The following is a 23,115-nucleotide window of genomic DNA, read 5'->3' as shown; positions in this document are numbered from 1 at the left end:
GTCATATCTTTCCAATTTGCGTACTGTTGCATAAAATTCGACGAGAAAGAGCACACAACGTTCCGTGATTTCAATGACAGTTGTTACAGGACATTTATCTCAGAAAATGTAACTTCGTTTCTTAATTATTCGACGAAGCAACCTATGATCGATAATCGATCTAAGCAACAACCAAACTTGTTCATAAACTTCGAGAACTTGGAACATAAAAAATCTCAATGATTTCGAAAACAAACGATTTAAACAGACGATAAAACAGACGATTTAAACAAAAAGAAAACAATTCGCCGAAACGACGCAAGATTTCTTAATTCTGGCGTCATACCTGATACGAAAATGGAAAAGTAGGAGCGTAGCGTAGCAATGGTTTTAAAAATGGTTTTCAATTTCTTTTCCCGCGTGCTAGCGCGCAAATTAGCGACCGTCTTTTACTTTCTTTCGCCGGACGTGAAAATTTCATTACCTGTCGACCTGTCGCCAGAACTGGTTGTGTACGGTATCACGGAAAGAAGGATAGCGAAACGACACGGACGACGAGGGTAAAAGTGAATCGCGCGCGCATTTTCACCGAACGCAAAGCCATTTTCTTGGAAACGGAGTGCCGGTCAAGGCTCCGTTCGTAGATAGATCCGAGGGATAAAATGTGATTTAAGAAGAAGCCACGGAAAAGATGGAAATTTGGGTGCGAGGCACGGTCTTCCAGACGCTGGAAATAGAACGCCATTCGAAAAATCGCGTCAAGGGCGTCGTGATAGCGAAGATTCCACGGCAAGCCGGAAAATAATGGCGCAATTATGCGCAGAGGTATCACTGGCTGACTTCCAGTGGAAACGGTGCTGAATTTCGATTATAAAAGTTTGAAGAAAGCCTCCGACCAGCGATGAAGTTGGTGAATCACGATGAGTCATGAAATTACCATTTTTGAAACGGCAGTTCCCAAGTTTTTTATTATGTGCAAATTACATTGACAGCTCGATGATCATAGTTTTCTAGCAAGATATAACTTCCATTCAGAAGGAGAGAACTTTGCTCGCTCGATATTAATAATCTCAATTGTAATTATCATAACTCAACGGTTGAAGTACTGGATAATAATGGTAGTGGAAGTTATTTAATCGTTTATTTTAGTACTTCTTATATGATAGCTGCCAATTGACTGAAGTATCCCTATCACAGGGTAATTCCAATCGTTTTCTCATTTTCGGTTATGTTTCTCGCTGGACCTAAAGCACGCGATATTTCCTTATCCTTTCTTTGCTGCGTCAAGAGCTAACAGCGTCTTTAAAATATACAACGAGTTTCATTATTCTACGCAAATGTTCAAAATTGAATATCAACGTGTTGGATCTCACACGACTGAAATAATCCTACCATACTGTATATATATCCTGGATTTACCAATCGAAATGGACGTCCGAGAGAAGGTGAAACTAGCTGGCCGGTTCGCCTAGCCTTCTAACGCCTAGTTCTCGCGTTCGACAGCCGATTGACTGTTACCCGGCGACCTACCTGCCGGGACAACCTTGACGTATTTCAATGGACAAGCCGCACGGCGTAACCAGTTTCTGCGATAATGCTGCACGGACTCCATAATCTCGGCCGTAAAAGGAACAAAGCAATGGTGTCAAGTCTGTCGGCGACACATCGTGCGCGCGCTCGTCGTGTCTGGCAGGTGCACATCGTGGCCAGAGCAGAGAGATGCCAGTTGTTGCGTCGAGTTTGCAGCGGTTCACCGGGTCTCTTCTTCCTCTCCTGTTCCTCGTGTTCACCCGCATTGCGTGCGACCGCAGGTGCAACTGCACAACCGGCACAAGCCGCTTCGCGCAGATGCACCGCGTTCGACCGGCCGCCGATGCAATTTTCTCCCCTGAAATCGGTTTCTTGCCTCGTTTCGCGCCATAGAGGCGCGCTTAGCTTTTTTATTTCGCGTTTCTTACGTCTTTCTCGCTCATTTTGGTTCGGCCAAATTCGCTTTCGGTGAACGATTAACCCAATTGATGACTGAAATGGTTTGGGCCAAATTTCCGTACCTCGTCCAATTTTAATTTGTATACCGTGCGTTACGATAGAAGATAAAAGTTAATAACAAACCAGGGAAAATAAAAGCACCTTCTATGCTGGACAGGAATAACCGTTTTGAAATTAAGATTATGGTCGCTGTACCAGTCGAGGGTTTAAAATACGTAGACTGCGGATTTTCGCGTACTGGAACATCGCAGAAGCTACGAACTTGCCAAGAGGCAAAGATTCCTCATGAGTAACGGTTACTATACAAGACATTTAGAATACCGATTGGACGTGATACATTAATTTGCAGAAGATTATTATTGTTTGATGATGTGATTGCTTGATCGTTCTCATTGTCGCGACAGAATGGCTCCATTTCCGTATTAAATATAACGTTAAATTAACGTTAATAATGAAAGAGTACATACCCAACGTACGGTTTGCGTTTTTCGCAACTATATTGTAAAATTTTATTCTCGAGATAGTAAAAAAAGGTAAAGCCTGTAACAGAAATGGCTAGGATCTGTGGAGAACTAGCGGCATCGACTTAATCGCAAAACTAAACTTGCCCATCGTTCTAATCGTGGCGGCGCGGCGTGGCTAGGAACCTAGTCAATTTGCGTACCCGGCTGAATATTTATTTCGTGGGATTTGAAGGAAAGTTTCGGACAGCGATGGTAGTTAGCAGTGCACGCGGGCTGCGAGCGTTGAGCAATCTCCGGAGAGCACAGCCGGCTTGCGAAAGTAATTAAAATCGCATAGGACACCGGGTTTCGCTTCTCGCAGCAAACAACGTAAATGGGGAAGAGTTGAGCGCTTCGTAACTCTTCAACCCTAGAGAAATCCTTCGGTTTCCAACACCGTTTCTTCCTACCATATACTTTGGTAAACTTTGCAACTTTCTGCTCTCTCTTTTTTCCCTCCTACAAATGAAGATTTCTGATTCAACGACGGAAAAATAGTAGACTAAATAGCGGACTAAAATCGTTTGCCGGAAAATCAAAGAAATACAGGCGCTGTTGACTCGAACTTTGTTGCAAAACTTTGCCGAAGCAACTTCGCGAGCGGTTGTCAGCAAAATGTTTCAGCACTTTCGATCGTGCTGTAATCGAACAAACGTTTAAAAATTGAACTCGTTAGAGAATCGATTTCATCCTTCTTTTTCTTTTCTCTAACTTCTGCAAACGTCTATCATCCGCTCGTTAACCGAATTAAAATCCAGTGAATACCACGTAAACACCTGCGCAATCGTCGCAGAATCCCATGGAAGAAACATTCCGCAAAACACGACGTCTTATTCAGCCCTTGCCTGGGTTGAGAAAAGTGAAAAAAGAAGAAATGGCTCGAACCGTGGAGTACGGGGACAGGAGTCTTTTTTTCCCAAGAATCCTCCGGTTTCCACGACGATTTTCATTGTAGTTTGTATACATACAGGAGGAGCGACGGTGCACGAAGCAGAAGAAAAGCGAGCTGCGTTGGGAGAGCAATACCGTGACGGCCACTGGCCTTCTTCATCGTTCTTTATTCTTTCTCAACGACTGCCGTCTTCTCGATCCCTTTTCAGCCCCCCTCTGTCTACAGAGTGTTTCAAAAACTTAGACCTGACGAACATACGAGAGTCTTTCAGAAGTCACTTACAGCTCTGGCTGTGCCTTTTCTTAATTTCTTAATTTTATAACATAAATACACGATTAACGATCGCTTCTCAAGAAGCAAATCACTCGATTCCGTATGTTCGTTTATCGCAAGAAAACCATACAACTAATAGAAAATTCTATGGTAAATTTAAAAAAGGATGTTCGTAACGTCGTCACTTTTCCATATTTCAGAAAGAAAAAAAAGACTTTTCAATATTTATGGACTTGATCAATGCCGCTTTAAACTTTGTCAGTTGATTCGTAATCCGTTAATTCGCCATTCGCGACAATCGACGAGAAAAGCGACATTATTTTACGAACTGATCCAACGATAAACATTAATTCCTTATTTAAGAATTGATCGATGGAGATTGGATGATTCATCGATGACCAAGGTGCTGTACGTACGTACACGCTTCTTAACTTCGCCTCCAACTTTTTGAACATCCTCTACGACAATATCATCCCATCTTGATTCTTCTGTTCCTCCTGGTTTGTCCTGTTTCGCGGTGTTCTCTTTTACTCATCCATTCGGTTCGCTTGCTTTCTCTCGTTAGAGACATCGAAGGGTCCTATGGGTCAGTTACTTCTTCGTGGCTGTTTATCGCTAGCTATCGCCGGGATCTCACGTCCGCGGTCTTGTGTTTTATTTCCCTAGGGGGAAGGGCTGGTCCTTTAGAAGGGAGCTTTAATAAAGGAATCGAGCGCCACTTTGTCGAACGCTCGCACATTCGCTCGCGTTCTTTCTCTAGGATGGGCATAAATTCGCGGTGAATAAGCTGCTCGGTGGTTCTTCGCGTTGCAAGAGATGCCTGCAAGGTATTTCTACGAAACGACGATAATTTATGGCGGAGATCGATTTTTCCAGATTCGTTCAGGCGAAAATGGAATCAGACTCGTGGATCGAGTATTTCGTTTCGATAACAGAGGCGTTGGAGTAAAAGATTTCTTTTTACGTATAGATCAGTTGGTCAATGTTTAATCTTCGGATAGTATATGTCGTTTATAGGTTTGTCTTGTATATGTTTTACAGACGGTGTGCATAGTTATTTGTAGCCGAAGAACTGGACTAGATATTACGTTTCCATGAAATAAGTACTAAGAAAGCGTTAAAAAGGGGAATAAAAAGATAAAAATGATAAAATAACTTGGTCGTATAAGAAACACATCGTATCTATCGGATGAAAATTTCTATTATTTCGAATTTGCTAAAATCTATTCAATAGGACGCGCTTTAGGAATTCTTCGAGCGTTGACTACGTGAAAAGCGTTGGGGAAAAACCGACTAACCGGATTAAGGAGACGGTAATAGATGCTGCAGAGGAGCGCGAGCGTAATTTTCATTTGGTTTTTTCATCGTGTACGCGAGCTCCGTCCTGACAAATGGAAAGAAGGTCGACGCGATTGCGAACCTGCTTTCTCTTTCTCTCTTTCCCTCGCTTCGCTTTTCTGTCCTTTTCTAACTTATTTCCTCCCGCTGTCGATTTTCTTCGTTCCACCGTCCTTTCTCTATTTTTACACAGCACTAACCTCCAAACCGTGAGAAACGACTGCGCGAGGTATATGCAGACCCTATCGTCCTTCTTGCTTCTAGCCGATTTTCATCTCGTCGTGGATCGAGGACGTTTCCGCGATATCTGTCTTAATGCTGGTTTTGCAATCACGTTGACATATAGGGTTGCGATCGTTTCGCAAAAGTCCAAAGACATCGTAACGATCCCTCACTTTGACGTGTTCTGTGTAGGCTTCATTATTCGATCAAGTTTGCCAAGTGTTGGAGATTGATGTTGAACGTAGCTCTGCCTGTATCGACGTGTTAATGTTGCAAATTGACGTTGTCCGTTTCTGACGTCGTATGTCATTAATATTACATCATTGATATAACGGGTTGTTACAGTTTGATCCAGTTCTATGTCTTTTCTGATTTGCAAAAGTTGAAAATCATTCTTATCGGAAGGTTTTGCGCGATAGCTGTTCTTTGTTCCGAGAGATCGAACAGTATCGACGGTGTTCTAGAGCGAGTTGATAGTTTCGGACGTAGTATCTGGCTGTCATTATATCGCTACGTGTATTTCTAAATGTCGAGACGTACCTGTGGATTGACAATTTTTGATGTACAAGGTTGTTGTATTTATATATCCCGATAATTGCTAGGAAAATAAGTAGTTATTACAAACCTTCGATTCAGTATACCTCGTCCTTCGCTTCAGTGAAGTCACCAGGCTGTCGATGATGCAAGGATTTAACGTATGTGCATTAGTACGTGCAAGTAGTAGAGAGTACAGAGTCAAACTATGTTGAAGTCCAAAGTTGAGCCGTGTCGATGTAGTTTTTTGCACACGCACTGGTGGATACACAACATACACGCGCTGTTTCGTAGCAGTAAAAAGATGTCGAACATTGAAGTACGAGGTTTTTCTATTTGTAGATATTATTTGTAAACGTTAACGAATGTCGTTCAATTTGAAAAAATATTATCGATGCCAGAATCTTTCAACATATTAGATCTTCCTTGCTTTTTCTTTCCTTTAATTTATATCAGCGTGGACTACAGGGGTCATTCCATGGATAATTTTGATTTATCGAGGTTGAAAGGTGCAAGTAACGTAGATCGAAGTCGATAGTCTTGAATTATAGTCCTCGATACGTGTACTGACTCGCAGAAATCGAAATGTACGTACGTATCTACGCTGTCGATCTTTGATACATCAGGTTACTCTATTTGCACGTAATAATTCCGTTTCCTTATTTGTAGATGTTTCTAATTATCATCAACGATGCAAACTGATATTACAAGTCCTCGGTTCGATACATAGTACACGCTTTGATTAACGCAAGTTGAAAATAGTCGACGTGTTTGAAAATTTGCTGGAAAGCTAGAGCTGTTCGTTTGAAAAAGTTAAAATTGGACAGCTTCTTGGAATAAAGTTTAAAGTCCTTGATGCGATAGCACGTTCTGTGGTTTAAAAAATCTTTTGACGCTTCTTTATTTGCAGTTGAGAGTAGGTGACGTCGTAGATCTAAGTTGAAATTCTCAGACGTAGTACGATAAAAGATCCGTACGGTCTGCGAGCCAAACACGTAGTACTATGTACGTGTTTTCGTGAGCTATACTGGAAGTACCGGTTTTTCTGCTTACCCTCGCGTATATTTAAAAAGCCAGATAATTACTGTGAACTTACGTTCGAAAGTCTTATATTACAATGTATCTTTTTATCTATTACCGAGTCTTCATTGCATTCCGAATTAACATATTAATTTAATTCTACTGTATGCAGACGATTCTAATTAAATCCATATTACGAAAACAAATAGAATCATCTTCCTATCATAATGAGAGCCACCAAGAGAATCGAGAGAACGACCAAAACCATTCTCTAATCTAAATTGTAGTAAAAGTTCCTAACGCGTTTCTGGTAATTACAAAAGACCGAACCTATAACACGTTCCCTTTTGGGAAATACGATGATGATTGTAGCGTTAAAAATACATCGCATATTTTCGAGAATGCTGGAATACCAATAGCTCTGGAAACTTTAGCTGATCAAGAGATAATGTCCCATGTCACCGATCTCGAATCAAAAATAACTGTAAATAACGTCATTGTGAAATTCTGGTGTACCGGTTGGAGAATCGCACAGCGGTACTCGCAACCGAAACGCTTCTATCCGTGACGCCCACTTTCGCGCGACGCCTCTTCGTCTCTATTTATCTATAATAACATTAATCAAACCGTCTTTGTGTTACCTCTACACGAGATTCAGCGTATTCGAGGAATTTCGAGTAGAAAAAGCGGTACGAGTGACAGAACGCTTGACTCGAGAAAATTATTTGCGGATAAATTTAAATTCCCAGATGCTTTATTTCTTGTATGTTTCCGTTAAATTAAAGTTCGCTGCAAAAGAATTTATTTATCGTATTCTAAAACTAAAAAGAAAAGCTGGTACTAAGATACCTTGGAACTGAGACTTTCGAGTCTACATCCACGTACGATCGCGAAAACTTGTCTCATTTTCGAAAATGTACACTCGTATCGTTTTCTCGGCCAACTTTTCCTTCTTCCTCTCTAACTGTTACTCCATTCAATTTTTCCACGAACGTTCCTTCCTCCGAAAAATATCAACGAGAGTTTCTCATCGTCAAACATTCGACGCAGCAATCCTAAATTTCGTCGTTTTGCTCTTCGTGCCTTCGTATCTCTAACGAAATCGATCTTCGCGAACGCAATCGCCGAACGATCTGTTTAACGACAGATTTTCAGCCGTTATTCGGTGATCGTCGACCGCAAACAGCGTATGACAGAGTAAGAGATAGAAACTCGTGGGCGTTGAGAAAAGGGCGAGCAAGAAAGAGAATAGGAGAAGAGAGTCGGTGCACGAGAGTAGCTATCGTGGGACTCGTGACGAGGGAAGCGTGCACCAGGTACTTTTGAGAAGTCAATGGCCCTGATTACGAAGTGCCTGCGCAGGTACTTAGGTCGGTTACAGTCGCTGTTAACCGCAAACGTGAGTCGTCGACGTGGTTTTCGTTTTGGTTAGCAGGATATTCGTCGGCTTTTCGATCTTTCGTGTTCCGTGTTGCAAGAATAGATTCCGTAGCGTAGAGTTTCCGAGAGTTTCTCGTATCGCTCCTGTGAAATATTCTATTCAGCGTCCTATGTATTCCGACGCAGGTGCGACCAACGAATAATTCATTCGAGAGAAATAATTTTCTTGCTCCATTTATTTTGAGTGACCTTCTCGATTTAGAAATTGTTTAATCATTTAGGAGACAGTGCTTGTATTTTTACGTTCTGCTTCGTTCACTCGTTCCTCATTTCTAGCATTGTATCGATAATAGTTGTTTCCTACTTTCAGCAGGAAAACGAGAAATTAATCGATCGCAATGTTTGTCAGTTTCTTAACGAATCGAAATAATCTAACTTACCGATACTCCGATACGCCAGCACGAAATTAAAAATAAAATATCTGCAACCAAACTAACCCGAAAGATTACGAAGAATTTTCTTTTCGCGAATACGATTAAACAGATGATAATCGACTTTTGTAACCTCGATCGAGCGCGAAACCTGATCGTTACGCGGAACAAGAAGGGAAACGAAAATGAATTCCCGTTGGCGAATTAATCGGGTTGCGCAAAAGGTACACCCCTGGCCCGTTATCGCCAACTATAACTCAATTTATGTTAATGCGTAGTTAATTGCGCGCTATTTGCAACGAGGCGTGTGCACATCCGTTTTGGATATCCGCTATTGAAGATGATACCGTTCGGCGCGTAGGATTTGCAAAATTACCGATTCCTAGATGCATCCACGAATTCACATTAAAACTTACTCGAATGCCATTGTTGCACGGCTGTTCGAGGCATTCGTAATGAGCCAAATGGATTAATCGGTTTCAGTTTCCCTGCGGAGGATGGATACCTGATTGGCCTGATTAAACTCCGTCTGTTTAACGTTTCGACGTGTGTTTCGCCTATACCTCTGATCACTTCCTACCTTTGAGTCAAAGATCCGTGTGCTATGCTTTATCGGAAATATTTTTCCAGTAGAAAATTTTTGTATTCGTGCAATGGTTTACTTCTGAAACGAATCTATGGTGTGTAGGATTTTTAACGAAGCAGCTACTGGTCGCGAAATGAAAATTTGATACGAACACAAATACGATTAGCACAATCTCTTAATAAACATATTATGATCCTACCGATATGCAAATATGCGTAGATAAATCGAAGCACCAATTGTTTCGTCCTTTTTCCTATCGATCTTGTTTCTTAGCTCTTCTTGTTCGACGAAGAAATTGTCTTAATATGAAAGATCGTATAAAATCAGCAAACACGTAGCCTTCTGTGTTCGTCTCCTATGATCTTCGGTTTATTTCAACGAAGTTGACCAGTCTGGCTTCTGTGGGACTAAATTTATGAGGAGATCGTGCCTCGTCACAGTGAACGCGCTTAATTCGCGGGACAACCAGACGCACTTGTCATCGTGACAACTTGCCAGCGGTGGTCGCAATAAGGTGTCTCCGCGGGTACATTAATTAACTGGCGGCGACGTAACTAGCCAAGTAGTTCCTCGTCGATATTACGAATATTATTTGGCCGGCTCGTCTAGGGAGCTTCGCGACGCGTAAACTCGACGGAGCCGACTCCGATCGATACAGAAGTGGCTCGTTCACGTAGAAACGAAAGCCTCCTATCTGCTGCATGCCCGAATATTCGAAATAAAACTACCTACACCATGGAACTCTCATGTTAGTACCGAAAAGCATAGTTAGAAATCCTTACGTTGAATTTCACGTATATTAGAAAATTTGATATGGACAATTTTAAACGAAGAAACAGAGTTCGATGGTTGTAAACGAATTTTTCCTGTAGTCGATAGAATAACTTTTTCTCTTTTAAATCAAATGTCTGGGTAAATAAAAAGAATCAGATTGAATTGATAATAATTATTCGAAAATTCGGTATAGATATGATGGAGAAATGATTCCAAATTTTCTACTAATAATGTATGTAGTCTCTGTCATCTTAAACCGATCGCATCTGCGAATCACTACTCGGCAACCGTGCCGATTTTCGGACATTAGCACCGTACAGTCCCATTTAACGAGCCGATAAAACACTAGCGCGGTTCGTAACAATGACGTTTATCGCAACGCCGATTATCGGCGATAATTTATTACCGGTCGATACGGTGCAACCGCCCGTCGTCGATATTTTATTTCCCTGCGAGAGATTGCGATCGACGGAGCCGGTACATCGAAGCTGGTTCACAATGAGGGATGCAGAGGAGATTAGCCAAAGGACTGCAGAGAATACATACCCTAGCTGGCGCGAGTATTTCCACAATTATCATAGGAAACTTGCACGCGTATATTGTCTGTGTTATATAAAACAAACCGCCTTAAAATATATTTTGAAAATGTGAATTTCGGAAAGTCGCAAGATATTTGTCGCGATACCAATGTATTAGGTTGTTTGAAAAGTTTCTTTCGTTTTATAAGGAAATAATAGACGCACGATGTTTTTTGTTTTATATTAGTTTATTGAATTATGCACGAACATAATAATAGAGATAGAACGAAACGGATCATACCTAATTCAATAAAATAATACAAAACAGAAATTGTTGTTCGTCTATTATCACCTTACGAAACGAAAGAAACTTTTCGGACAACCTAATATTTGGCAAAACATTGGTAATACAGCATGAATAACCATTTTGAACGTACAAGTGTCAGATACGTTCATCGAATGTCGAATTTGATGAACATAACGGATAAACGACTGTTTAATTGCTTTTGTCTGCGAGAAATTTATACTTGTAGCAAATATCTTGCAACTCGTACATAAATTTTCGGATCTGTTTCGCTAGTACGATCGCAACTGTAGAGTTTCGTAACGTTACTAATGAAATTCCGAAATGTCTCGTATAAATGACGCGTAATATATTCATAACAGGTGTCGACAAGTGTTCCGATAATTTCCCGGTGTAACACAGTACACAAGGATTAAATTAAAAGAAAGAACGCACGTTGACAAAGAGTACGAGAGTAAAGTAAAATGTTCGCCTGTTTGACACGCAGGAGGGGAGGGGTATATCGTACGTTAGGGGGGTAGGAAACGAGTTAAATCAAGCGGACCACGAACCGGTAGAGGATGCACCGATTGTTACGGTAATCCAGCTTCTGGAATACGCATTATGATACGGGTAACAGTGTAACGCAATACTGTTACAGCGTCGCTCCAATTTGCAATTCATCGTTGGCCGCCTCTCCGCCTCTAACAATGCGATCGCGAACAGAACGCAGCGCATAAGCATCGGACCGACGCCTTTTCAGCCGATCGCCGTGTCCGGTCGTCTCTTTTCTGGGTCGTGTACGATTACCCACCGTTTTCTATTCTCTCCCCTCTCTGCATCTACCCGTCCGTGGGAGCTGCACTTCCCTTTTTTTCTTTTTTCATCGGGATATAGAACTTTTCGTCTGGTAAAATCGAGTTCTGGTGCTGGGAAACTGGTTACAAAGAAGATACGGTAGGAACGCAATTGGGAGATTGGACCGTCTGCGGGGATGAAGGAAATTCTAGTTTGAACCGGTTGGCTACCTCGAATATAACATCTGGATGTAATTAACGATTAAGGGATGGATATGTGAGATGAGTTTAGGGACGGGTGAAAAGGATGAGAGAGATAATTATCGTTGGTGTACGTTTGGCGAAATTTTGTTGGATAAGGTATGAGGTTGTTGCGAATAGATTAAAAGTGTTCGAAAGATGCTGGTTAACTTGTACGTAGGTTGTTTAGAGAGAACGAAAATAGCTACAGAAGGAGTTTCAACACGAAATTTTTCGTGTTCCCAGTCGATAGATTCTAATTAGAGTTGCGTTATTCGAACGAAGTTTATATCTTTTCGTCGGAAGGAAAGCGAAACTTTGGCAACAGCAAAAATGTTAATTGATATTTCGTCCAGTACTCGGTTCGATGATCGTCCCGAATCGCCTGTCATCTACCATTCCCGTCAAAATCGTTTCATATTCAAAGAGTTAACATCGTTTTTGACATAATACGTCGAAATATCCTGGTATCCCGTAAATTTGAACAAGGCTAATCGACATTGAAATCAATTTGTCAAATTTCCATTATTCGTTTTACTCTCGTGCTTCAGCTATTCTGTTGACTAATATATGATATATATATATATATGTATATTACTTAATTCATCTATTCGCTTTAACCCTTTCATACAACATTTGCTTTATATTTTTCACTATGGACAGGAAGTAAGAAGTAGCTCGTGATAAGTGATATTCAAGATCCGACTCACGGATATATATCTTGTCTCCGGACATACAACTTTTATTATTCGACAAACGGGATAATTGCACGTAACGAAAAATTAAGAGAATAATTTAGATAGGCGGAATACAGTGAGTCAATCGATAGTCTGTACGCTACAATCCAACAGCCTGATCGTACGAAAGCACCTGTCGTCCGTGTCATTCGCGTGAAAATCATTGCACGGTCAAACGGTTACCATCGTTTTTGACGTGTTACGTCAAAACACCGTGGCGCAGGCTCGAGCAAAGGTAATCGGCGTCGAGATCGATTCTCGGCTGCTCATTAGGCTTAATCAGTCTGCATCGATGCTGCCAACTGTTGGTCGGATGACACGACGGCTATCGTCCTGTAACTGTACCTACGGGGGAACTCGAACGTTCCTTGTGTGTCTCTCCTCGTCCCATCGAACACACGTATATACACGTGCACACACGGTCATTCGCCTTGAACCTGCTTTACCGACCGACAGATTATTAAGCATATGCATTGTCCATTAGCCAGATCCAGAGCACCATCGCTACCCATCATCTATGCATCACGGCTGGTTGGAATTATGGGCATACGCGACGCATTGTCAGGATTGCACCGCCACCCCCGTCCCTGCTCCGTCGAAAAACGAATGGGATCAGGCGGCGCATGGCCGAATTCGAGACACCCCCGACACAGGATGCCCTCGCACACTGGATTTATGGCGTTCCCTAGTGTTACGTGACCATCGTCAAGCCCTGGCTACTGGGCTCGATCGTAGGATCGGTTTTGCTCTGCGTCGTACTAGGGGATAGAAATGTTTGAATATTGTTCAAATTTAGGGGACTTTGTATCGTTAAAACATTGGATCGAGTATCGTGGAAAAATTGACGATTTCAGAGATAAGATTTGTTTTTCCTTCTTCGAGACAGATACATATATTTGCAATGATGGATGAAAGAAAGTTTAAGGGCTACAGACTGGTAGGAAAAGATACTGCGAACTGGAATTTTAATTTACGAGCGGAAAAGTATCGTGAAAGTTGCTTTGGATTTTGGGAGCTTGGTTGTAAGGTTGTAAGGTTGTAAAGATAATACGGATAATATCCGAATAATGACGTTTGCCTACTTGGAAGTTGAGGATTGCGAAAGAATTTCGTATATCGAGGAAATTTCAATCTTAGAATCATTGCGCGATAGTGTTCGTTCCTATAACGCAGTTAGATTTTAATTCATTATGAGAATACATTTCGATGTATCCGTTTGTGGAGACTATGCACCAGCACCTACTCGAGAATCGCAGGCGTTCATGTTCAGCCTTGGAGTCTCGCTTTCGAGTACCCAAGCACCACGCAGTTTCAACTTGGTATATTGTAACCTTAGTTTAGATTGAGCGTGGCCCAGGTTTAATATACCTGGGGTGCAACGTAGCTTAGACTCGGTGTAAGACCGGTCTAACGTATTTCGTACAGGACTAACTCGGAAATTCCTGAACTCTAACGTAGCCCAGTCTTAACGTATTTTATCTTATCTTAGCTCCGCTAGTCCTTAAACGGTGTTACATGGATTTCGCGTATCGCAGTTAGCGTAAACCGACTGTAATGCCGTATATTTCTAACCGGGTGCAAGTCGTGCGTATATTCTATAGTATACCGTGTAATAGTTTCGACATAAAACAGCTCGTACGTATATAGAACATTTTTATTACAGCATCTTCGAAAGAGACAACAAGAGGCGTAAAGCGATTTCAACACCAAATCTGCTTTGCTTATAAGAAATCCCTTTATTTGGACGTATCGTCGCCCACGATGTATTTGTTTTCAACATCCAAAAGTCACTTCGAGTTAGCATCGATATCTCAGCGACTCTACTCGAAAATCATTTCTCGCTTTAGGGAGAAAGCTATCGAAAGCCTACGAGAGAAGACTAAAAAACGAACTTTTTCCGCTTCTCGTGGAACGAGTGTGTACGCCCTCGAAGTATTCCATTCATAGTCACGCACGCTATCTGCCCACGTAAACGTTCGCGGTAATATTTATTCATTTCTACAAACACTACGAGTAACGCGTTATTTTTAATTAACACTGTCACTCACACCTACACCGGTCGTCCGAGATCTTATTACGCTGAAAGCGCAGTAGATAAAGACGGTGTATGGTACGGCGCGAACGAAGGAACGAGTGGCACGAGATATTTAGGTTGAACGTCGGTCGTGCATCGAGAATGTTTGAATCGAGCTGAAAGTATCTTAAAACAGCTAATATCGTGGCTCTGGCGAATAAAACGAAGTCTCGAGGATCGTATATCAGCCGACGAGTATTAAATGTACGATCGTTTAGAACCTCGTAATATTTCGTCTAACGATCCATTAAAGTGATTTCGATGTTCTCGAGTGTTCTTTATTTATCTCGAGGTAGCATAGCAACTTTTACGCGTTTCAAAGATGCGATATCGAACAGAATGTGTATATCGGGTTGCCATATAAATTTGCCCTGTTTCTAGGTATATTTACAGTTAGAGTGAAAGGCGAATATACATCTCGAGGGCATGAAATTTCTTTCGAAAATTTTACTCGTACGTTGCGCCAATTGAAAATCGAATAACTGGTGAAACAAAATGTTTAATGTGGCTGAAATGATAGGAAGTTTAATGTACTCGGACCCAAACGATCGGTAAATATGTAAATGCTGTAAGTACCGTGACAGTGACAATGCTTTCTGTAGTTAGGATACTTGTATTTTCGTAAACTCACTTCCTTCAAAGTACCACGACGCCGTAATATTAACATTCTCGCGTTGTTATAAATATCCAGTTTTTAAAAGTATCGGTCTCCTTCTTAAAATCTTCCAATTCTCATCACTCGAAAAACGGAGCTGCGTTCCTTCGGCCTCTCCATTGGAAGAGACAGGCAAACGGTGGAATAACGCGAAATTCTGCGAGGAAATGGGCGCGTGTGGGAGAAGTTGGTGGCGTTGGTAGTCTCGGGGGTAGTCGACGGCGGGTGGCGAGTCGCGTCGGGGTGCCGTGGCTCCAGTGACGTCACTGGAACGTCCGCGTAAGGGGCGGGGCCCCTCGAATCGATGAGCGTCGCGACGCCGGGGGCGGCGACGTCGACGACGAGTGTAACGAGCCGCCGCTCCCGACGCCGACGTCGACGTCGACGTCGAGGGACGGGGATTTCCAGGCCCGGATCCACGTCGTCGTGGCGGAAACGCGGAGCTCCGCGAGCCCCGCGGGTTCTCTCTAGACGCGAAATTCGATTTACGCCTCTTGTCGATGAGAGAGCATTCATCGACTTTCTCTTATTTTACCTGGCAAATTCGGTTTTGCTTTTAAATATCGCCTTCTGTTTTTCTTCTCCTTATTGTTGTTGCTGCCTTTTTTTCTACGAGTGTTATTTCGTTGTTCGTGAAAGGAAAGTTGTTTGGTGATGTCGCACCATGTACTGTAGGTAGACTGAGGAATTAATCTCTTAGTTATTTTTCACTTGTATTTAGACGATATCATCGGCTGGATTGTATTATTTTTGAAGGAGATATCGTCTGTTTTACAAATTTTAACGATTATAACGTTTGGAAATCTCGTAGTTGCCTTTAGTAGTTCGGTCTAGCAGTGAAAAATTGGTCCACGATAATCTTTAGCGGTAGATTCATATATCAACTTCTTCGCACGACAATAATGGAAAGTTTGGGACAAGGGAGTTGGTCGTTGGGGCACAGGGTGATGAAAATAGGGTCGGCACTTTTCGATTCATTAGCAACGTCGATCATTAGGGGCCCGCTCGTACATGTACACGCGACGAAATCACGTTAAAGCACGATAAAGCGAAATTAAAGGCCTATGGAGAGAGGCTGGTTAATTGAACGATGGATATAATTGATCGTAATTGCACGACGCTCGACGTCCAACGATTCGAAGGTATTTTTTGCGGCGAGTCAAGCGTTTGGTCCGCTGATTTTGTTTGCTTGTACGACTCGTACTTTTGTTTGCTGCTTTAACAAGTTTAATCGAGCATTGGAGAGAGCGTTCTGGAAGTTTGAGTTTGATTCGATTAGTGGCGTAGATTCTTGTTACGATATTTCGCATTAAAGGAAGAAAGAAATATTTGGAAAAATTGTACGCCATAAGATATTGGAAAAATGCGGCTATTTTTCAACGCATTTCTGTCCTATATTTTATCTTTATTCCTATCTTCTATCTGGTCGATGACGATAAAGTTGCAGCTAGAAGAATTTATTTCTTCTTCTCGTTTCTGCTTCTAAGTCTGCTTCTGTTTCCAAGTTTTTTTTTCATTATTTAATTTGTACTTTACAATTTGTTCAGCTGGACATTTGGTAAATTTTTCTAACTTAATTGCTAAATAACACGTGGATGACCACCCCAAGCGTGATACCATCTTCGGGTTTGACTATTTTATTTCTTTAATGAGGTCAGTGGGGTGTTTTCTTTTCAGTCTTCTTTCTATGAGAGTTCTGCTCGTTTCGGTAGTCAACTGGTTTGGATGTGTTGCCGTTCTTTTCTTTTTCTGCTTACCTGCCGATTTTTCTTCCAAGTCTCTGTTTTCGAATTGTTTGTCTCGAACTATCCTCGAAACTCGAGACTCCATAGAATTTTATTTGACATCCTGTGTCGTTAAACGCCCCATATAAATCTACCCCAAAGATATACTAAACAAGCGACTGTGATTTAATATCAAAAGTTATTCCGAATCAGAATGCATTATCTTGAAACTCGTCAATCGCCAATTATCTAAAGACAAACGTCTTATACACTGTCATAAACTCTATCAAAAGCCTGTTCTATTTGCAACAAAGGCGCACAGAGGGTGAAACTCTGGGCTGACCAGTTGATTATCGGCGAATTAGAGGGTTAATGCTGTCGGCGAACGGTCCCATTCAATGTTTGTTACTGTATTACAAGACAATTTCCTTCCGAAGGCCATACACGGAGCCTGAGATCCGGTAGCCCGATAATCGCAGGTGCATAATGCGCCTAATTGGTAATTAAAGGTCTCGCCAGTAGTGTATACACTGTGTGCTCCGCCCTCTCTCTCCCTCTCTCTCCCTCTCCCTCTGTCTTCCGGAGAAGATCATGAAGCGTCATGCAAACCTAATATCGATGGTATTACACAACGTACATACCACGGTGTCTGTCGGGCCCTGATTCAGACCCCGTCGGTTGATCTTTCAAGGGAGAGGAGCCGCGAAAGGCAATTAAATCGCTGGATGGGCCGGGCTAGCGGTTACGAGTAGTCGCTCGTTGGAAATCTGTAATTAGCGTTGTGGGTATAATGGTACGGAGATAGAGAACGGAAGGTCGCTTTTTTCTATTAATCCCTTTCGTGGGTTTAAATCGTTGTAAGGAAAGAAAAATTTGTACGTACGCTGCTACTAATTGTAGCAGGCAATATTTATATATTTTTTCCAAGAGCTTGTTTATTTCCTAATGAAAATAGAAAATAGCTCTGTATCCTCATTCGTGGATTTTTATTCCGAAATTAGTGCAGCGATTATACAAGTAGAAGCCTTAAAAAAAAAGTCTTCATTTATGTCTTCATCCGCGCGTCGTAGATTTAGTATACGATGAATTGTGTTGCGCCGAGATTAGTCTTGAACCATAAACGTAAAACGTAGGACCCACAGCTTATAAATAGATAACTAATCTGTGGTAAGAACGTTTCTTTAGGGGTAAGAAACCTTCGTTTGATCTTTCTTTTAAATTATATCCGAATTATTTATAGACAACTTCGAATCGGGTTTGTAACTTTATAATAAAAAAACTCAGCTAAAATGTCTCCGTTTCATCTTCAATATACGACCCGTTTAACGTTTCTTTTTAACGATATCTCAGTTAATTATAGTAACATAGGATTGTGAATCAGATTTGTTCCCTTTAGTCCTGCATCAATCGCGCGACATGGTCGCGACGTAATCACGATGCCGGCGTACAAGCGATGTCGCTGGCTGTGTTCCAAAAATCGGCGATACACGCGTGGTAAGCAACTCTCGAGGCCGAGGTACAGGGGTGTCGTTGGCTCGTTGGGACGAGCATAAATTCCCAGGCACGTTTGCTCGGCTTGGCGCCCGCTGTTTGCACGGCTCTCCCCTCTCCTTCTACGGTTAATTCCCGTTCGAAGCATCGACTGTATCGAATATTGTTCCAGCTATTATCGCAATGAACGCCACAGAGCGGAAGTGTAAGCGATTCACCGTGATCATCATCATCATCATCATCATCATCATCATCATCATCATCATTATCATCATCATCATCATCATCATCATCCTGGGCTTCATTTTATATTTCGATGTTCAATAGTGAATATGAGAAACATCTTGGAAAAATTAAAAGTCGATGGTGTATTCATCTTACTTCATCGTCTTATTTATTGTTTCATCGGATGAATTTTTGTTATTGGGTATTTTTGATGGAGCAATAGGAATTTAACTTTCCATAGGTAATTTGGGTTGTTCGCGGTTTCAGCGAAATTTCACTGATGAATCTGTTCGAAGATAATGTTTGTTCTTTCTGAAAACCCTTTCAAACGACTCTGAAGTAAGCATCTGAAGATTTGTTAACGTTCTTTGAAAGCCTAGAACAGCCGAACAGCCTGGAACAAAGAGAATAATAGGTATGGACATGACGTGTTCGTAACATGTTTTTTGAAGTACGACCAGTTAGAGCAATTATCAGTAATTTTAAGGAAATAGGGAAACAGCCTGTTCTTCGGGTTTTTGTTCTATCCTTAATTCCAGAAACTCGTAATTTACTGCTGTAAGATTCTCGTAAAGTTTCCAATTACAAATATATCGAGAGTATTATCATTCTTCGTTATCGCCGCTGACGAATAGCACACGGTCTATCCGACAAAATTTCATACTATTAACAACGGATATAGCCCTCATACTATATAACACAAAATCAACGAACTTTGTTATTAAAAACATCATCGATATTTCCTCTCACGCGTATAAAAAATCTTTTAATCGGACAGGATTCTGCCAGGTTCACTCGATTATCCACACAAACGACGATACATCGCTTAAACGAGGCAACTCGAGCAACGGTTTTGCTTGTTTTCGAGAAAAAAAACGCAACCTAATTAAGAGCGTTTAGCTGGTTTTAATCCGGCCAGCAGCCGGTGTATAATGGTTTTCCAGCTCGCCACGGAAGGGTTAATCTTTTATTAGCCGGAAAGTGACGTTTCCCTTTTTCACGGGGAGCAGCTTACACTTTTGGCATCGGTCGAAAGACGAGTAACGTTTTTCGCATCGACGCGTGATCATCATGATCGCTCAACTGCCGTGTCCCCTTTACGTACACGGGTCTCTATTCCCCTAATTTCGTCTTCCACCCCTTTGTCCCTTGTCGCGGCGCACCGAGCAGCCTGTTAATTCGCTATTTACACGCGCGCCCATTAATTCAGCCGCCGCTAGGCGTTTAATATCGTTCCGAAGGTAATCCGCGAGGTTATTAAAAAAGCAGCAGTCGAGGGAGCAAAAATTCAACCATTAAAAACGGAACCACCAACCCTCCCCTCCTTTCTTTCTCATTTCTGTCCCTTCGAAATAAAATCCACCGAATAAGCGCTCATTTGCATATACGTGCCAGCGAATAAACAGCACAGGCCCTTCGCGAGTATATATTTTCGAGCGTAGGCGAGCATCCGGACAAGTTTGCGTAGATTGGAGCTCGTGTTCCTTTTTCTGGGCTTGCCTCGGTCGAAATTAATTCTTTCGACATTTTATGCCAGAGATTTTGTTTTCTTCTATGTTTGAGCATTAGTAGCAGGGTACAGTATTGGCTTTTTGAAGGTCGTGCAATTCTTGATAGCGAAACGTTAATATTTGGGATAAGATTGACCGTGATTGTTATTTCCTTGGACGTTGACTGAGATGAAAAAGAAAATATCGCTACGAGCTTGTTTTTCTTTCTTTTTTTTTTTTCGAAGATGCATGGTTCCATTGTGTGGTAATGCGCATTTACATTTTTACATTTTCATTTTACATTATACTGTGGTAACGAAGTAACATAATAATTGCAAATGCGTTTCCGACCACATCGCTAAATTTTTAGGTGCCACGAAATTATTAATGGATCTCAATTGGAAGGAATAATCGTAATTGGAAGGCGTGTCAAGTGGCCTCGAATTGGATAGCTGTTATTTTCTAAACGTTCGCTTTTAGGAGAGGATAATAAATTCACGATAGAATTTGGGCGTTGAAACGTGAAGTGGCTTGTCCTTTCACGTTCAGAAAGTTTCAGAAGTGGCCACTGAGGGTGTCTGGCAAACTTTCTAAACACTCTGAAATATAACCATTTAAATGTATACAGTTGTCAAGAACTGTCCTCTCTTAAGTAGCCCCTCTGCGTTTTCTCACTCCGTCACTGTCTTTCGTCAGCTTTGTCACCTACACATTTTCTTCACCCATAAATTGATTGTCAGCCCTAAACCTATCCTTCCTCTTACTATTTCAATCGCTATTCTATTCATGCTATTTTCTCTCGCTTTCTCTCTTTTGCCATAATGCTTCCAATATTTAAACCCATAACTCTCGTATCGTTTGATTCTCTCCTTACTTTTAACTAATTTTTATATCAAAGACCATCAATTAACAAATCTTCGTTCCATAAAACGCGAGGTATGAAACAATATCAAACGCACTAAGTTATCTCGAACTTAATCAAATTATTCAAATCACAGCGAAGAAGTTGGTCTCTTTCTTCATTTCCATTGCTCGATAATTCCACAAAGTTGACGTTTTTCGAGCGCGGAGTATTCGCCGCGCTGAGATTGTAATAACGACGCGGGTCACGATGCAGCAGTCCAGTCTGGATGGTAATGCGTGTATAAATCAGAGCGATATCAGAGCAGTGGCTTGTTTCACTGTGCGGCAACCGAGATGCATTGCACCCATGCCGGGTATAGCGAAGGGTGGCGCAGGGCTGCGGCCGCGACTGTTTATGGTCGTTGAAGTGAGGAAACCATGGCCTGGTCAAGCCGAGGCTTCGACCACCGTAGGGGCGTAGTTGAACCTTAATTGAAACCTACGTTCAATTAGACCCGTCTTAACGACCGTCGACCGTGCCACGACCGCCTCGTCGACAGACTGTAAAGCTGAATTTTAACGCGTGCCGTGGTGTACGCGTTGTTGAAGAAACGATTGCATCATAGTCGCCAGTTAGTCTACCTGATTTTCACACGATTAGGGCCATTTAGGAGGTTCTTGGGAAGTCTTCCTCTTCGGAGAAGGTTTTATTGGTAATTTTGGTTCTTATGGCGAAAGTCTTTGTACTTTACGCGTGAAAACCTCATTTTGACTAAAGTATTTCCATCTTAATAAAGTAATTTCACTAACTTTTGTTGCGAAGATTAGGGAGACTAGGTAAGGACATTTATGGGTTTAAAGTCGTTTGAACGGTTCTTAGGAAACCTTTCTTTCTCCAGAAGGATTTATTGGTATTGGTAATTTTGACTGTCATAGTCAAGTACAGAGATCTTAAATAATTTATAAGAACGTTATTTTTATTTAAACAAAATTCCATCAAATTGTATTGTAGAGGATAAGAAGGCGAATTACGAGCTACTCGAAAGACAAAACTATGTATGATAAATGTACGTAGGAAATGAATTACGTGATAGATATTTGTTCAACGAATGGATGGCAGTAGGTGAACATCAACATAGCCACGGTGGTTGACCGGCACTAGACTCGTTCGTGACATCATTGATGACCGGTGATGTCGGAATTAATTGAAACACTTTATCCAGATAAACAATTACATTCGCAAACTACTCGCTATTTTTAGTGCCGCAATAACAACGTAAACTACTAAATGTATGAGAAAACGTTTAAACAATTCTATTTCAATCGAAAGAACACTCAATCATCACGAAATCAAAGGAACACTCAATTTTCGTCGAATAATTAATTGCTGATGTCTAAACTGTTCGTTATAATCTCGTAACAAAAAAACATACAGCGATCATTCTGAGCTCGTTTTGAAGCGTAAAGCTGCTACTTTCACAATTCGTAACAGTTTTTCACATAGAGGTTCCTGCATCGCGTGGGAGAGTGGGAAAGCGAAGATGCTTCTTCGTTCCGGTATAAACTGCTACGAATTCCGAAAGTAGCGGCTTTACGCTTCAAAACGAGCCCAGAATGATCGCTGTATAGTTTTTCTTGTTTGTCAAGATTATAACAATTATTCGACGAAAATTGCGTGTTCCTTTAATTTTGCATACCAGTGTACAGATTAGAATGTATCGAGCGGAAAGAAGCGACAATAATTCAGTGCTACAGATAAGATATACAAAACGTGTTAATTGAATTCTAGCTAAAGATAAAATACAACTAAATTCTCATTGAACGTGTGAAATTTTCCAACTTCCATTAGCTACGATCATTTATAACGTCGCTTGTTTAAGGTGAGCGAATTAGTTTGGTATCGAAAACACAGAATTCCGGTGGTCGCTTATCGGCATTCGTGCAAATAAGACGACGTTCTATCTACCGCGATTACCGTTTTAATATATTTCACGTTATCTATCCGAAACCTTTACCGTTCGTTTTATATTTTTCACCTCGGTTGCTGTAATACGTGTCGCTCGAGTATATCGTAAATTCCGTGTACTTACCGTTTTTCCGTACTTTAATCTCCACGA

General features: G+C 41.4%; 1 protein-coding gene across 2 annotated transcripts in view; it reads left to right on the top strand.

Annotated features, from left to right (window-relative positions):
• nmo (serine/threonine-protein kinase nemo) overlaps window positions 1-23,115 on the top strand; it is a 229,945-nt gene that overhangs the window by 26,530 nt on the left and 180,300 nt on the right. The gene's annotated exons all lie outside the window — the stretch shown is intronic.

This window comes from Bombus vancouverensis, chromosome 3 (genome assembly GCF_051014615.1).
Source record: "Bombus vancouverensis nearcticus chromosome 3, iyBomVanc1_principal, whole genome shotgun sequence".
In the NCBI taxonomy this organism is placed as follows: Eukaryota; Metazoa; Arthropoda; class Insecta; order Hymenoptera; family Apidae; genus Bombus; species Bombus vancouverensis.
This window is presented reverse-complemented; position numbering and strand designations above follow the sequence as displayed.